The 17,209-nt window shown below is 38.0% G+C and overlaps 1 protein-coding gene across 1 annotated transcript in view; it reads right to left on the bottom strand.

Annotated features, from left to right (window-relative positions):
* Mub (poly(rC)-binding protein mub) overlaps positions 1-10,844 on the bottom strand; it is a 70,336-nt gene extending 59,492 nt beyond the window's left edge. Inside the window, exon 1 of the mRNA XM_070313927.1 lies at positions 10,528-10,844. The gene's annotated coding sequence lies outside the window, so the exon portion shown is untranslated. The remainder of the gene's footprint in view (positions 1-10,527) is intronic.
* Positions 10,845-17,209: the final 6,365 nt, after the last annotated feature.

Consider the following 17,209-nt stretch of genomic DNA (forward strand, 5'->3'; position numbering starts at 1 on the left):
CGCATCCGACGAGGGAAGAAACTTTTCTGTCTCATCTCCCTCGGCCCTTCACGATCAGCTTTATCTCGAGGGCACTTCGAGTCTCGCCGCAGCACGTGAATTACTTTTGCTCTCAAGTCGCTCGTTCGTCTTCGTTGCGGTATAAGCGAAATCCGAACCGGATAAGATTCCAACTGATCCGCGTTTACAGGTAATCATGATTACGAGATGATTGCGAGAAGAAAAAGAAAGAAGATCTTTAATTCCTATGAAATTTAAATCGGTGCTTGAAATAAAAAAAAAAAAAAAAAAACTCGCCCTCGATAAGCATTTAATGAATATTAATAAATTTTTGTATCTCTCTATAATATCTTTATTTAAGATTATTTGATGCAATTGTGAATAAAGTAATAATTTAGCAGAAAGACAGATGGAAGATATAATATATTGCAGTAAGTGTACTCGTTTCTCGAATGAGGAGCATTAAAAGGATTTCGTAATTGTATAGCGGCAATGTTATATGGCTTCATCCAATAAGAGGGAAGCCTTCGAGGTACGACCTGTAAACATGTAACGCGCCGTCGAAAATAGAACCTTACCTACTCACGTAGATAGCATTTCCTCAGATCGTCGAGCGTAAAACGTAGCGTAAACGTAGGTTCTGACGCGAAACACTCGCGTTCGTTTTATCGAACAGAAGGGACTTAAGCAAGTCACCGCATTTATTTCTTCACCCTCTCGCGCGACCTCCCTTTCTTCTGCCGTTACACGCGTAAAGATCGCAATATTCTGATGCGGAATAATATGAAACAGGAAGCTTCTTTCCCTGGATCGCAATATTCGAGAGAACGAACATCTTGAAAGGGACTTCTCCACTTACAAGACAAAGAAATGTCGTTAGATCGATCGAATCGATCGAATACCTTTTGTGTGGGAATACAAAAGTAACGCGTCTTTGATCTCTCCTTATATTACCAAAATCTTATGAAATTATGTTCAATTTACTAACGATTGCGTGTCCAAATTTGTCGTATCCAACGAGTGTATTAATTTATTATACTCGATATAAAAATGTAGCAAATTACGAAGACGCGTCAAGAGCGCACAGTGCTCTGCGTTCAATTTTGGATTTTATGATATTTAATAAAAATCTTATAATAAATTCATAATCCAATCAATTTTAAAATCTTATAAATCTCATAATATCTTATCTTACAATTCCAGATAATATTTTTCATAGAATTTTAAAAAATAATTTTAGTAACCTCAATTTCTTTTCGATATTTATATAAATTATAAAGTAGAGAATACAGTTCTCTCTCTCTCTCTCTCTCTCTCTCTCTCTCTCTCTCTCTCTCTCTCTCTCTCCTTCTATGGCAGAAATATTAAAGCCGGCTTGAAATTATACTGTGGAAATGTGCGCGAAATCTTTCGCCGTTTTATGTACCGACAGTCGTGGAGACTGATTCAATATTCGATATCCGATTTTGATTATATTGATTCAATCTCGACACTGCGATTCATCGCGGGAAGAATGACAAAGATTGGAAAGAGGGGGCGCGCGATCGGTTTTTCTTATATTAATATTATTTCTCCTCTCGCGCGTCTCTCTCTCTCTCTCTCTCTCTCTCTCTCTCTCTCGAGATTGCGTCTTGATATCATATCTAGATATGAATATGTAAAAATGGTGTATTTAATGAATCAAAAACATTATTATATACGAGCTGAGAATGGCTTCAATCATTGGTTGCGACACTCGTAAGAATTAAATTTAATCTCGACAATTCCAGACCTACGTATCGGTTGAGCTAAAAGCCAGATATAAAGAAGAATTTAATTTCAGCACGATTGAGATTATCTCGTACTGTAAAAACCGTTCGACAAACCCGATTAGCGATAAAACGAGAAAAGAAGGGAGAGATAAATGAAATGTGAAATTTTAACACGAGAGAAAGAGAGAAAGAGCGAAAAGCATGAATATAGTATAAAAATACGCGTCTCCTATGTTTAGCTACTTTACATTGTGTTCCAAGCTCATCAAAATTGGAAAGGAGCGATGTATTCTCAATTTCGTAAAATTAATGAAAATATAAGAGAAAAATCTTGGGTGAAGAAAAGAATTGTGCTCTGCTGCCTTGAATGTTTACATGCAACTGTATATAAAAAATTGGCATTTCCTCTAAAATATATTTATGTCATCGCGCTTTATATAGCAAATTGACACTCCTCATGTCGGGTAGCGTCCATCTTGAAAATTCCGGTCGAATTATGGATAGGTTGCGCTTGTCAGTAACGCGCATATATGGCGAATCAATCGCATTATGACGCGCAGGTCCAACTTTCCGCTAGTTCGCAATCTGCCTAACTCCCGGGGGCTCGACCGGCCGTTAATTGCGAGACAATAATTGAGTTTGAAAACACGGGATCTGGCTTGACACATACGTCGTTCCATCTCTGGCTCTATAATTTTCCTCAAGTATCTAGCAAATTTCCTTCATCGAAAAATATCCAAAAATACCTTATGTTATTACACCCCCCCGTCTTTTCGAGTCTCGATGCGCTCGGTCCCCTTTTCGCGTAGCATTCTCTATTCTTGGCATTAGTGCGAAAAAAAAAGAAAAGAAAAAAAAACAAGCATCATGTATATTTCGTTAGAGGGAACGATAAGGGGATATCAAGTTGGACTTGATTGCGCAAGGGTAATTGCGAGCAATTCCGTTGTGTTTAAAGAGACTACGGAGTATCCAGGCGCGCGCGCGAGATTCCATGTTTAATTTTAACTTTTGCGGAACTTTCTTGCAGGGAACGTACAACTATCGGGAACGTACAACTGACTGTATAGAATCTCTAGAGATACGGATAGGACAATTTCCGCGCTCGCCGATATATAATAGTTCGCGCTCTATGTTTCTACTTATCTCTCACAGTATAGCCATATTATATATCTGCAAGAAGAAATAACTCTATTAACTTTCGACCTAAAGTACGTAATATATTCTGTTTGACTATATGTGATTTGAAGTCGATCGACGAGATGTGAAAGTTTTCTTTTTCTTGATAATTTCTTAAAACGGAAGATAAATCCTTTAAACCTCGATGATGTAATCTTTTTTATATTGTACGTAAAATTCGTCAAGTACAGCACTTTCTAAACTTGTCGTTGCTTTTCTAATTACATCTTTCAATTATTTGTAAATAAAGTTATAATTTGTTCTACAAATTGCAATTAGATCCAGTTTATTTACAAATCTTTTTTTTCATTATTAATTAATACAACTCGAGTTCGTCGTCCGTCAGTTAATAGGATGATGCTCTGTCGCGAGATCCATTACTCTGGTAAGCTGCTCATTTCGTTGAGTAAATTGACTACGTGCACGAAATATCCTGGCTCCGCGGTTACCGAACGGCTTGCGAGCAGACGTGGACGAGAGACGGTAAGATTAACGCATCTGGGAACAAAACGAGCCCGTTGAAGGAAAAGCGGCCGCCATCGTTCCTGGACGAATACACCCGGGGATCGCTCGCGCGACGACTAGGATAAATATGTAGTATATCCTCTCCAAGAAAGATTTACGAGGTAAAATTGAATATCGTCCAAGTATGCTGGCGATCCGGTATATTTTTCTAAGAAATTCGAGATGTGACGGAAAGCGAAGAGGGAGGACGGATCGATTGTTTAATCGCGTGGATGGTTCTAGACGTACATTTAAATCGGACTAGCTGACGCTCAACGCTTAACGCATACACAGTACTCTCGTCTCTACTCTATCTCGACATTTTTCAATCTCTCGTATTGGACATTTACATTCGACGTGCCGCCGGATTCATTCACGTCGGGAAAATTTTTTTTTATCTGCTCGGGAATTCTGATACTCTCTCTCTCTCTCTCTCTCTCGCCCTCGGTTTACTCAGATAATATTTTTTTCCGCGCGCAACCGATTAAAAAAGTACCTAGCCCGTAGGGGAAGGCTTGAAATCCGATTCAGGATCTCATTTTCCGCTGGGAAATGAGTCCCGGTAAATGAGAGAAGATTTGATTAAAGGAAGAAAGTGAATCTCTTCAGTTATCTTCTCTACATTTGCGCCTGCAACTCTATTATTATTCCTCCCCCATTCCCCTCTCCTTTTTTAATCAATAAATTAATCAATTTTATTTGTTTTGCAGTTCACTCGAATAGAAACATATGATTTTCTCCTATCGGGGAAAGATGCAATAATTTTGTAAACTCCTCGGGGAAACTCCTTTGGGGGAATCTTTACCAAGGATGGGAAAAGGGAGGAGGCGAAGAATTATTCTCCAAGCGCATAGTGAGCGTTTCGTAAACTCCAAAATGCGAGGATTGGCCCGCAGCAAACGCGCATTAATATTCATTTAGCGAAACCACCTATAGAACGGAAACTACCCCTCGACCTATTTCCTTTATTACCCGCGCGTATGTGTAAAAAACTCATATACTGCAAGTGAAAGTAGGTTATACCCGCGACATTACAGCGATGTATTTCGTATGTACCTATAAATTATATGGCGGAAAATTCTATTTTTCTCACACTGTGTCTTATCTCTCACTCTCTTCCATTGCCCCCTTTACATTCTAACAAAGCTCCTATAGCTTCATGATTACATTATTTCCAAAGATGTACAGTGAACGCGTATGATTTTCTTTCCACAATCTTTCTCGCGTAAAATCTGAAGTAACATAAAAAGACTATAAAGAAAAAATTATGCGAATTTTGCCGCGAACATACACAGGTCTGATTTAAAATAAATATCAAATATAATAAATATATATCAAATATAATAAATATCAAATAATTTATCGAAAAATTAAATAAAATTATTTATACAACCAAAATAAAATTTGAAAAAAAAAAAAGAAAAAGATATTGTATCGCAAAATTAATTTAAACGCAAACTGCAAGTTTCGTGAATTAGTCAGCGGAGAGGAATATCCCGAGAAATGCTTTTTGGGAAGGATTGAAAAAAATCGAGCAACTAGTACATTGTTCGCGCTTTGGCGCGGGGATCGTGGAGCGTTCTTGGCTGGTCGCCTAATTACCCCGTCGAACTGCGAAACACGCATCGCCCCGTTGTATCATGAAGTAAGGATTGTTTTTGCAGCGTATAATTATAGACTCAAGCGACCCGGCGAGAGAGGGATTCTCGATCGAACAGACTCTTGATCCCCCTTCTTTCGTCGCGACGAACGCTTGTCGTGCCGCGGACCATCCTCGAATAATGTCGCACTTTTGTTTCTGCGATCGAGTCGCTTGTAACGCTTTATCCATCGGAAGGGAACACATCCTCTCTCGGAGGTCGCCGGCCTCGGAGACCTCCGCGAACTCGGTCACGCCGATATAGACTATGTTAAGAGATTCGACAACGCTAGATAAATTCTCTACCTAAGAAACGAGTCAAAGTCTTCGTTGATTTATTAATGGATCAAATCGATCGGAGGATTTATATGTTTCCAGGACAAAAAAATTCGTGTAATAAAATATCTTTAATTTTTAACGCTAGATACAGTACATAATATTTGAAGTTTATTTCTTTTCGGATTTAAATATATTATATCCTTTGATGAAATTAATTTCGAAGAATATAGCAAAAATTATATATATTTTACTCTGATGCGCGTTGAAAAGTTAATTCTTTCAACTGCATTTTTTTCACTGCGATCACAAATTCAAATTACAGCCGCAAATTATAAATTTTATTCTATGCAATAAACGCAACAAATATTTAACAACTGAAATGAATACAAATTATAGTTTAAATCTGATTGAATGTAATATAATCTAACATTTAGTTCACAGGCGGATCTTTATTTGCGACAATATTATTTAATTTTTTTTTTAATTGTCTGTTTTTTGTTACATTCACTCGACACCAAAGTCATTCTTATAAATAAAAAACTGAATTATGCATCGCGTTGTTTCGAAGCACAAACGATGAAAATATAATTTGAAAAAATGTGACGGATGATTGTTGAATATTTCATTACCAAGCCAAAAGTAGGTCGCTCGTAAAATGACTCTACATATTTATTTGACAAAACTGCAGCTTAATCTACAGTGATTTATTGGAAAGTCGCCGCTGCAAGGAACAAATAGGCCATGCGACGTGTTTTTTAGAATCTATCATCTTTTTATGCCTACGAATAATGTCAATTGAATGTCTGATCAGATTACAAATGAGATCTGATAAAAATATATTTTGAAATTTTATAAAAAAAGATTAATTAAGAAAAACTAGATATAAAATTATACTTTCGAGTGAAAATATAATATTTTTTTCTTCTTCAGTTAATCCTTAAAGCGAATTAACTTTAATTCTTGACATATATTCAAATTAATTTTCACAGAATTATTTTTAGACTTCTCTCTCAATCTTTTGTTTAAGATATAAAGCAGTTTAAATTTCGATTTATTTCCCTTTCTTTATATAGCGCACGTAAGAAAAGAATGAAAAGGGCGGTTGAAAGAAATTTGGGAATTTGAAATTCAGAGTACGAATCGTTCTAACAGTGCACTTACGAGCTAGAGCGAGCTAAAAATAAAGAAATTAAGTTACTCGTCTCTCTTCGTCGCGCCCCTTTGATCTCTAACACGCCGGAATTCGATTTTTCTGCCAGCACGTTTCAGGCTGATTCGACAAAGTAAAGCGTAAATTTCACGTTTTTCTTGCCAATTCGATTCTCGCCGTAGTTGATCCCAGATCCTTAGAATCTTTCGTCTTCCCGCATCACGCGAATGAAAAATCGCACGTGAAAGATTGTTTGATTAAAACGCCGACGATGTGCGTCTAACACTTTCCTTTTATTCCTTGTAATACTTATCTCAAACGTTGCACCCTCGAGATTCCCGCGATACAAGAGAGATGGGCGAGGCGCTTCGTGAAAATCCAGAATACTTTCCGGTGCGCTCGTGAAAAAAAGTTTGACACGGAGTATGAAATGCGAGGGCGAATAATCCGCTTCCAATCTGATTGGTATTGTGCTCTCTGAAGTCAATATGGATCACTCTCTCGCGCTGGAGAGCTCTCGTCATTCATGCCTGATCCGTTCGTACTTCGTATCCGTACTTTATCGCCGACCGAGAGAATCGCGGGGATAAAATTTCATCGCCAGAGACAGAAGCGGTACACGTGCGATCGTAAGCTATAAACAAATTTCGCCGCCATTATTTCAGATATGCGATTGCAAAATAATTGTGCTCTCTCTTTTTTTATCTTTGTAAAAAAAAAAAAAAAAATACACCTCTTTATAAAATATCCTCGATGTAAAAGTGCAGAAAAATGCAAATGAATTGCAGAAAAAAATGTGCTAAACATGAGAATGAAAGTAAATCTTTTTAGCTTTAGCTGTGTGCGTTGCTATAACATTTTTATGATCGCTCGGCGAGATGGCGACGCGCCGATAAACATACAGGGACGGATTCGAAAAGTGGCCCAATAATTTATCGATGTTCGCGCATCAGAGTTTATAAAAGCTGCAGCGCGTATCCCGTGATTAACGGCTAGAAAGATATTTCTCTCATTGTTGCGAAGTATCTCACGGTGTGACGAGCGGCGGTCTTTCTATCGTAAAGAGCAGTTTGTTTTTCTCTTCGTCTATCCTTAATACGGGCACGCGCGCGACACGAAGGGACTTTTGATAAGATATTTATCAGCGCATTTTGTGGACAGAGCACGGAAATTCCGAGCTCGGGGAGATACGCAAGTTATTCTGCGTCCCGACATGCGCCATCTAATACATGCACCGTATGTACATATATATGTATACTTTCTATCTCTTTCTTCGTCTTTCCCTTTCTCGCACGCTAACGGACAAGCGGACGAAGATAGCGGAAATACGCCTCCGGTACGTGACGACGCCTCTTTTGACAGACACCTTCTGTGTACGTCTCTTCCTCTATCCGTTCTCTACCCTCTCTCTTTCCAGACTAACGTAACTGGAACAAAAGTTTCGACACACACTGTCAACTGCCGCCATGGCAAAGATAATGTGAAAGCCTCTCTCCAGCTTTGAGTCTTCCTTTAAAGACGAAACAAAAGAGAGAAGGAGAGATAGAGAGAAAGCGGGAGCAAGGATGGTATCGTCGGGAGCTGAATGCTAAGGGGCCTTCTTAATAATTGCAACTCGATATAGAGGGATAAGAGAGGGAAATTGAAAAGATGCGTATAATCTGAAATTGAGAGAATATGTTATAGTGATACTTAAATAAGGTAATGCGGAACGACGCGTCAGATGATCTTGAGCAAAATTGCTAAAGTCGTTCTCTCTCAATTTCTAATTAAATGTATCGTTTGCCTTTCGCGATTGATATCCTATTCAATTCTTATATCACTCGTTTCTCTTGGAGAAAATAAATGAAAAATATCCTACGTAGAATACACGTGGATTTCATTACGTCTGTTTCCGCGATTCGCTCGTAGCCGCCGTGAAGGAAAGAAGAATGTATCTCGTAGGATATAATTGCGAGGAAAAAGAAAAGCGATTCGTGAAGAAGCTTTCTCTCGGAGATATAGATTAAAAGTCGCGAAACATCCCGAAATATCTCTCTCAGTTAAGAGAAAATACAGTCGGTGACCTGATCTCTCTCTCTCTCTCTCTCTCTCTCTCTCTCTCTCTCTTTCTCTTTCTCTCTCTCTAACCGGCCAAGTACATCGCGTTCTGCGGCGCGTATTCACCCCCCTTCTGTAAACGGCGCGTCTATTTTCACCAAGCGTGAGTTATTAACGGATCCGCATCTTAAGCCGCGACGTGCATACCCCCTATGAGTCGCACTTGTTGTCTCTTGATGTAATAATAGTATTCTCAACGCGAGAATATATACACTATTTGTCGGAGCACGCAAACTATCGTCTAATCTCCCGCGACAAAGTCGCCAAACAAAACATAATTCAATAGGTTTGCGTCTGAAATTTTTATAATTTTTTTTTATCATTATAATATCATACTCTTGAAAATCGCGCGCCATGAAGCTCTTTCTCGCGATTTCCTAATTACGTAATAGTATTTGGCAGGCTTCTCATACGAAATGCTCATTTAGCTAAGAAAGAATGATTCTTAAAGAGACGAGTTAAAAGTAACATTTGACAAAATTTCTTTACAACGTCAAGGATTCTGCGTCTGACGATGAGAAAGAAAAAGAAATGAATCGAATTTGTATTAAGTAATTCGCGGACGTGGCGCGAAACTTTAATCGTAATTCGGTTTCGCAAAGTCCTCGTTTCGCGCTCGTCTCGATGCGTGAGTCATAGTTTAGATAGCTGTAATATAGTTAGTTAATTATAACGCATAAATTATCCGTTCCTTGGCGCGCAGGGTTTACGCAGTTTATAAATACCTGCATTCAACTCTGATTTATTACATGCCTCTCGATTGTACGGATACCTCTGACTATCAACGCTGTAATTTACTGAACGCGATTGATTCCTTCTAGAAATTATCTTTGGCAAAAATTAATTGAAATTTGAATAGAGTTAATCATTCCAATACCGGATAAGCGTAAGAGATAAAAGTCCGGTTTATTTTAATGTTAATATAATATTTTAATGTTAATTATATTGTTTCAATGTTAATGTAATACTTTAATGTTATTACGTTCCATTTTTAACGGATTTTTAATAAATTATAATCACCGGAATATATATACCATATATATATATTAATGGTAATAATATATGATAAATTGATACCTCAATATACATATTAATTTAGTCGTAGCGTATATTTACTTTATTCAAATAGCTAACAAAGTACCTTTTTATTAAATATTAAATGACAATATATGTATATTTAAAAAAGCGAAAGAATGACGCCGAGGAAAATTATTTTTTAAATATTTCTACCGTTTTCATATTTTATCCGAATCATCGTCAAGTCGCTGATCTACGCGCGCGCGCGCGTGTGTGTGTGTGTGTGGCATTTATGATCAAAACAAGAGACTCCACATGTACATCTACGCGCACGTGTTTCTACTCGTGTGCGCCCACCCACGTACATGCAGTCATGCAAACGTACATATACTCAACACACGTACTGGCACGTGCGTTCCAGTAAAAAAAAAAACAAAAAAAAACCTGTTCATCTCTCCATTGAAGACGATCTTTCGATTTCGACTTTTATCTCTGCGATACCACGTGACCAACATTTCTGTAGCTCCGAAAGGATCAATCAATTTTCCATCGCAATCTCTTGACGATCAATTGATCTTCTTTCATCGCGTTCTCAACACTCGATAAGATATCGATCACGTGATTCATATATATGATCTAGATCAGTGCTTTCCCCCCCCCCCGCCCCTCTTTTTTTTTCTTAAAAAACATATTTTATAATTTTTTTTACACAATTGCTGTTATGGCACATTCGAACACTCGCATTGCGTTCCATTTGCAAGCCAACGAAAGCTTAACACAAATTTCTATAATATGATAAACGAACTGATCGATCGGAGAACACTGATCTAGGTAGCATCAACCGATCGATACTTGCGCAATCGAATCCCGTATACGAATGAGAATAATGAAGTGTTTAAGGAACTTGCCAATTGATGATTAGCTCTGCGTAGGGAACGGCTTAACCACGTCGACGACAACAACGGTGGGGCACTGTTCGATCGACTACAGACTCTCGGACAACGTGACAATCGGACGGTCGGCCGCGATTTGACGTTTGGCGGATGGGTCGATTGGATTAGGTCGGTCGGTCGGTCGGTCGGTCGATCGGTCGGTCGGTCGGTTGGTTGGTCAGTTGATAAGAGAGAAGAGAGACAGAGAGAAAGAGAAAGAGAGAGAAAGAAGAGAACAGGTAATAGGTTCTTGGACCTGGATGATGGTACGTGGTGCAGCAGGGCCGGGGGCTGACGCGACACTGCTCGCGAGCGCGTATTACGCGCGCGCACCGCGCGCATCCGCCGGCGCGCATATCCGGCCCTCGTCATGTGCGCCCAACACCGGAATATAGCCAATCCCGGAAGAGAGCGGGATAAAGTACTCGAAGGGCGCGCGAACCCGTCGGGATGAGGGAGGGGTGACGGGGGGGAGGGAGGGGGCTATCTCCCTACGAGGTAGGTCGAGTGACCGTGGAATTTCAAATTGGATCGACGTGTAATGAATTTACTCCTTATCACCGTGAAAGAGTGTTAAGTACCTCGGAAAGTGATTCCCGAGCCTCTGTGTGTGTGTGTGTGTGTGTGTGTGTGTGTGTGTGTGATCCAAGCGCCGGATTCGGGCTGTACGAAATTTTTATTTGCAGGAAGAGGGAAGTATATTATCCGAGTTAGAGAAAATTTTTCTACCACCCTCCCCCCCCCCTCTCCCCCTCTTAACCCCTTAAGACATAATGATTCTTGTCGGACATCTGTTACAGTTTGAATCTCGCATAGGACGTCTCTAGTTCTTTGAAAATTCTAAGAGTTAATTAAGTAATTTTTTGGTAAAGAGCGATTTTTTATTAATATAAAATCGCCACTTTTGATGATTTTTCTCAAGAACGGTATATTATTTGCTCACTTTTAAAATATCATAACTCGTATAGTTGAATCTGCTTTAATATATATTTTATATATTATTTTGTGTGTGTGTGTGTGTGTGTGTGTGTGTGTGTGTGTGTGTGTGTGTGTGTGTGTGTGTGTGTGTGTGTGTGTGTGTGTGTGTGTGTGTGTGTGTGTGTGTGTGTAATATAAAATATATATCAGAAAAGATTCCTTTACATTTCTCATAATATTTAAACTGGCAGGTAGTATCTATCGAACCAGCATATCGAGCTATCCCAAAATAGAATGTGTTCGGAAAGACTTAAGTACAAGTATAATAATTGCAAGAAAGTATCTATTCATAGTCGAGCGACTTCTTCCTACCGATAGCGAACGAACAGCCGTTAAGCGAAGTGGAAAGGAGAAAAAACGCATCGCGTCCGCGAACTTTCATCAAGGACGCTCGATTAGAATCGACGAGAAAACTTGCAACAGGTCAAAAGATTCGCCTTGCATACACGATGGTTCTTTCGACGTGGGACATTCCTCACGGCGTTGAACGTTTGAATAATGTTGACGATCACTTACTGCTACGATAATTCTAAATAATGACGATCTCGAGGCAATGAATCTGTATCTGAATCCAATTAATGAACCTTGTAATACAAAGGAATCGTTAATCAAGCGAGATTTTGAACTCGGACAATTCAATCTAGATAACTACAGTAAATCCTTATATAACGGAAGGAATATATTGTATTTCATATAATACCTCTCTTACACAATATTCATGAATTACATAAAGTTTAAGAAATACATTGTTTATTATAAACTACACATAAAACTTGTTTTCAACACACTATAACAATAAAGTTTTGTTTATTTTATTTTAAAACAAAATGAGAAAAAAGATTTAAAAAGTTCTTCATTATGTAACTTAAATTATATAATTTTTCATTTCATCTAAACCGATAAAGTATAATTGAATTTAAGTATAAAAATTAAATCTTGAAATTTATACGATTTTTTTTTTTTTTTTAGATGAAAGTATCGTGCAACGCAAAGATTTACTATATATGTGCGTGTATATTTATATCACAGTTTCTTCGAAATACAATTTAAACTGTAGAAATCGAATTGGGAAGTCTCGCCAACTAGTTTCGTGTCGATAGTGTCTACTGGATATGAAGGCGTAATGGAAATCGGTATCAATACAAGCTCGGATCTCACACACATTGATATGCGTGTCACAATGGTCTCGTTGTTCCCGTTTGACGTCCCGCTACGGGAAAATATCGCGGATAAAGTGGAGACATATTTGAAAAGCAGTCGCGGTGTTGGAGCGAAAATAACAGAGAGAACGATGATACTACTGCCTCGTGTATCCGAGAGTGTATGCACGACAATGCACTCGCAAACTGCATGTTTCTCCAAGGCGACTCGACGGTGAAAAGTTTCTCACAATTATAAGTGAAAGAGTTGCGGAGAAAGATGCATTGGAAAATAAATAACATTTAACGAAAATATGTGGAATCAGATTCGTGTTATTAATATGAGTTTTCAATATAAATTATAAACATAAATTTTATTTCAATACGAGTGGATTTCCTTGGAATTGTAATTTGCGATCTGTCTCTCTGAAAAAATATCAAGTTTACGAATAGTAATTTTTTTCCAGTTATAATCTCCGTGGGAAAAAAAAAGAAAAAAAGATTACCATAAATGTGATATTCCTATCTGGCAAGTGTTTATTTAAAATCGCAGTAACACGAATTAGCATTAAATAGCAATGTAAATTAAAGCTTCTGTCTCGCGTCAATGAAAGACGTTACTTTGCTTATTGATGAGCCATTCCAAAGTAAATTAAAATACAGCAAAAGAGAGAGGCAATTGTTTTGGGATAGCTTCTTCTTTTCAAGCGGCGCATAAAGCTGGACCATAGAACCGAATGATTAATTCGCGAATTAAATTGTCAAAGGAAGCGCGATCGTTATTTACTCTTTTCTTTCCTCCGACGTCTCTTGCTTTTTATAATCGGATTCCGTCTTTGGTATCCTCCGATATGATATCTTCTCATTATAACTGAAATTGTCTTTCGCGTTGTTTTTTTGTCTTTAAGAAAATTACCATTTATCCGTCGGCGAAGTCAATCGTGATTACGTGTATAATTCACAATAAAGTGTCCGCCTATTTATTACGTTTCATTAAATCTCCGTGTTTGATCGGATTATTTCGATTGTTGAGCGCACTCGTTATTTCGACATGCAAATATGACAATGGCGAAAAAAAAAAAAATGAAATGTTAGTTTTAAATACAAACTTATCAATGTTTAAAAATAAGTGTGTTTTTTATCGTATTATTAAATATGTAGATATATAAGAAAAAAAACTTAACACGTTTAATGTATATATTTAAATTTCTCTGACAGACAGGCTCATTACACGGTACAATAAAAAAACGCTAAAGATAGTAACGATTAAAAAAGTAGACTATCCATCAATAACTTTCAAATTTTTGCATAATGGAATCGAAAGATGTATTTTATAAAAAAAAAAAAGAAAAGAAAAGAAAAAAAATAACAAAAATCGTCGAATGAAGAAAACCATTCTTAATTCCGGAAAGGAAAGTTCTCGGAATAACATACTTTAAAATGAGACTAACAAACGCAAGGCAAGAGAATATAATAAATAGGAGAAGAATAGCTCACCAAAAGTCTCTCCGCACGTGTAAGCAACTTATTTGATTATGAGTTGAAAACGAAGAAAAAAAAGGAGAAAATATGTAATATTATACTGTAATTTTTATAAAATATTGAAAGACTTAAACGATTATCTTTTTTACAATTTTAAAGAGAGTTCCAGAGAGAAAATTTCGATTGTTTATAATAAACAGAAACTACAAAAACTTTCATAAATAAAGCAGATTCTTTGGGGGAATTTCTTCGATGTATTTCGTAAATATTGTGTGTATTATTTTTTTCCTTTCTTCTCAATTCTCATAACTAACATAAGTTGATTACGCTCGGGGACATCGTCGTTAAACTATTTTTCTCCCGTTTTTTTATCTTCTTGCCTTATCTTTGTTAACCGCATTTCAAAGTGTTGCTCCGAGGAATGTATTCTTACAAAAGTGAAAGCTTGTTCCTTCCGTTTGACTACCCTTGTCTTTTACATCCTTTGAGTCCACGACATGGTCCGGAAGCTGGCTACTGGTCGAGACTTAATTTCAACGAGAAGTTACTTCGGAAGATTCCACCGCGTAGCTCTTGATTATTTTTAATTAAATATATTCTCTTATAATTTTTTAATATTTTATATCCCTTTCTACATAATTATCATTTATATTATTTACATTTTATAAATTAAACAATCTGCTTATCGCGTCGTTTTCTTTTATGTCACTATTTAACCGCGACGCATAGGAAATTCGTATACTTTTTAACGTATAGTGATCATCAATAAGAATGCAGAGAAGATGATATCATTTGGAAATTTAATTCCTACTTTACGGATATCAATAAATCGCGCTGATAATTGCATCTTCGAGAGACTCTTTTACCTTCCCGGTTTCGCGATTGGACGTCATTATCATCTCTATTACATGTATGTATCATTATTACGTGCCCCGTTATCATCAGCTCGCTCTATGATAATAATGTCATATTTTACAGATTTTATCGCTGTCGAATGTATTTTCAGCGATCCGGATGCATTTCCGTGATATTATGTTCTATCGGCGCTGCCGGTAACGAGAAATACGCAACGCGGTCTAACGCACTCGGAAGGGTGGCGAAAGTGCGTCAGAATGCGAACGGCGGCACGGGTGACACACAGTTATGTACATACACAACCGTGCTGTGCAACTCGTGCGGCGCGATGAAGCTCGACATTAAAGAGCCCCCTTGCAATATCGAGGGCGAGACGCAGGCCGGAGAGCGACTTGGTAGGAGACCTACAGGATACGGAGAGCGTAATGTAAACTAATTAGCAACGAGTCTACGTCAATTAAGCCCGCTAGAGTGCCTTTCGCGGTGACATCCCGCCAGCGGGGAGGATGCTGCATCGACGTCCCGTGCTGTGACAATGATGCACCTACTGGGTATTTTATGGAGGTCGAAAATTATCGATTCGGCCACACAGGCCTGTCTCGCATGCTACGTCGCAAGATATGCATTGAATTAAATATTTTTCTCTTGAAATTTAATTTTTTTCTTTGTTTTATGTAAAATTATTAGTACAGAAAGAGCGGTAAATTGTTTTTGGATTGACTTGGGCCTTTGAATTTTATGACCAGTGTGTACTATAAATAGTGTCTGACTCTTTTCCAATTTTTTTTAATTTTTCTAGATTTATCTAATCATTTACATATAAATACTTCGCGTCTACTTGTGAAACGGCAAGGAGCTAGAAATGTTGGGCTCGCTTGAGCTTAAATGCCGCAGATATAACATGCTAATAGGAAAATACTTGAACGGGAAATTACGCTCGTCCTGTGACGTCCGTCACATCTGCCTGATCGAACGTGAGTCGCAATTATCTCATCTACGATGAACGATATTTAATCGCGTTTGAATTCGCGACATGTGAAAATTCGACGAATTATAATTTTGCGTCATAAGCAACGTTGAAGATATTTTAGATTTTTCTCGGCCAAATTGCGTTAATAAAAACACTGTACCGAGGATATTTTCATTCAAATCTTCAATCAACAATAATGCGCGATTCTACGAATCCACTATCGCTATTATGCGTGAAGTTTGATTTGTTCGCGAACGCATCGTTTGCAACATCCCACGATGCATTTCCATCGAAATCCGGCAATACCTCACTTTGGAACTTCGGCAACTTCGATCGTTCGAGCCGAGATGCGATTGCGGGATTAATCAACGTTGCATACACACATATACACGCACACGATCTCGCCTGGTGTATGCGCACAAATACGCGCGATTCTCACGTATCTCTACACGATGATATCCGCCACAGTCGATACTCGTACCTATATATATATATGTATATTAATAAAATAGTGGCCATCTCTCACTCTCTCTCTCTCTTTCTCTCTCTCTCTTTCTCTCTATATATATCTATTGTATATTAATAATGTACACAAAGAATAATAGAGAGAGCGAGAGAAAGAAAGAGAAAGAGAGAGAGAGAGAGACAGTCACTATTTTATTTATAATTTAAGATATAATTCCTGGAATGTGCCGTCACTTGTGCATTATCCAGTTGGAGCGGATGACGTCTTTCCTCTTTGCCGATCGCTCCCACGCCGTGGCACAGCAACAAAGTGGATTTATGTGAGGGAAAACTTGCCGATATCTGCCTCTCTCCTGCGACAAACATTTTTCTTAAGTGCAGCTCCGTACGTATAGCTCTCTCTCTCTATATATATACATATATTCGATTTCGCGGGCCGCTGCTATCTAACTAAAAGCGGGGCGGCCCCCATCCATCAAAAGGGGACCGGATAAATCAGTTCCGAGAATCGTGCTTTCGAGAAAAGGGTGGAAAATCTACTTGCGAAGGAGACCTGCGCGACGAAGTTCTAAAAGAGAGACCTCTATCCTCTGTTAAGCGATCGCGCGAAAGAAGTATATTATATTTATGAATTTTTATCCAACGCACAAGATGGAAGATATTCACGAGGTATAAAAGGCTACGATTTAATTGTCATAAATGTTTGTTTATAATTTGCTCAATAATTTTTCCTCCGCTATCATTATAAAAAAATAGTGTATTTAAGATT

This window comes from Polyergus mexicanus, unplaced genomic scaffold (assembly GCF_030449975.1).
Source record: "Polyergus mexicanus isolate NDT 795.1 unplaced genomic scaffold, iyPolMexi1.0 SCAF_2, whole genome shotgun sequence".
Classification (NCBI taxonomy): Eukaryota; Metazoa; Arthropoda; class Insecta; order Hymenoptera; family Formicidae; genus Polyergus; species Polyergus mexicanus.